At 40.5% G+C, this 1,134-nt stretch overlaps 1 non-coding gene across 1 annotated transcript; it reads right to left on the bottom strand.

Moving 5' to 3' along the window:
• Positions 1-382: 382 nt before the first annotated feature.
• LOC141609835 (small nucleolar RNA R71) lies at positions 383-489 on the bottom strand. The gene has a single exon (XR_012527742.1). It is a non-coding gene; the product is annotated as a small nucleolar RNA R71 (small nucleolar RNA).
• Positions 490-1,134: the final 645 nt, after the last annotated feature.

The following is a 1,134-nucleotide window of genomic DNA, read 5'->3' as shown; positions in this document are numbered from 1 at the left end:
TCAACCCACAATGCCTAAATTTTCATCACATTCCGTACCAACCGAGGAGAACCTACCCAATGGTACTCCCACACCACAACACTTAACCAGAAACTCTATTGCCAAATCCGTATTTATCCAATTAGTCGAAAGAAGCCAATTTGGGGGGATGCCTAGTGAAGACCCTCACTCTCACATGGAGACTTTTTGTGACTATTGTGATGCGATTTCTCAAACCGGTGTAACTCAAGACCAAATTCGATGGGTCTTATTTCCTTTTTCTCTAATTGGCATCGCAAAACAATGGTTGAAAGGCTTTGATAAGGCTACTCTCGGAATTGACTCTTGGAAGAAGTTGGCTCTAGCTTTCTACAAAAAGTTCTATCCACCGGAAAAGACTAACATGCTAAGATCTCAAATTACGGGCTTTAAGCAAAGAGATGAAGAATCTTTGTATGAAGCTTGGGAGCGATTCAAGGGAATTTGTCGCTCATGTCCTCATCATGGACTTAGCGAGTGGTTCTTGGTACAACAATTTTGGAATGGTCTTTATGAAGACTCAAGAAACATTCTCAACATGGGATCAAATGGTATGTTCACCGAAGTTGACGATAATCAAACTTGGAACAAGATTGAGGAAATGGCGGTCCATAATTCACAATATAGTAGGCCTCGCAAGGCTACTAGAGGAGGAAAGCATGAAGTGGACTCTATTACTCAATTGGGTGCTCAACTTAGTGCTCACATTGATACCATCAACTTGAAGTTTGAAAAAGCTATGGCTAGACTTGAAGAAGCCTCAAAATCACCAAAGCAACATGTTAATGCCATGACGGCATCTTCATCAATCCCAAGTGGGATATGTGAGAATTGTGGAACTTTGGGACATGACCAAAGTGAATGTAGGGGAACAAATGAACAAGTGAATGCCTTTCAAGCATACAAGAGTGGTACCCCTTATTCAAATTATTACAATGAAAACACCAAATTCCACCCAAATCTCTCATACAAAAGGCAAAATGTTCAAAACCCTCAACCAACATACACCCCACCTCCCATGAGAAACCAAAATCAAAGACCCTTTTACAACCAAAACCAAGGTTACCAAAATCAAACTCCATACAATCAACAAAATGACCAAGGTTTTGATGTTCA

Source organism: Silene latifolia, chromosome 10 (assembly GCF_048544455.1).
Source record: "Silene latifolia isolate original U9 population chromosome 10, ASM4854445v1, whole genome shotgun sequence".
In the NCBI taxonomy this organism is placed as follows: domain Eukaryota; kingdom Viridiplantae; phylum Streptophyta; class Magnoliopsida; order Caryophyllales; family Caryophyllaceae; genus Silene; species Silene latifolia.
Note: the sequence above shows the minus strand (reverse complement) of the source record. Positions and strands in the feature narration are given on the sequence as shown.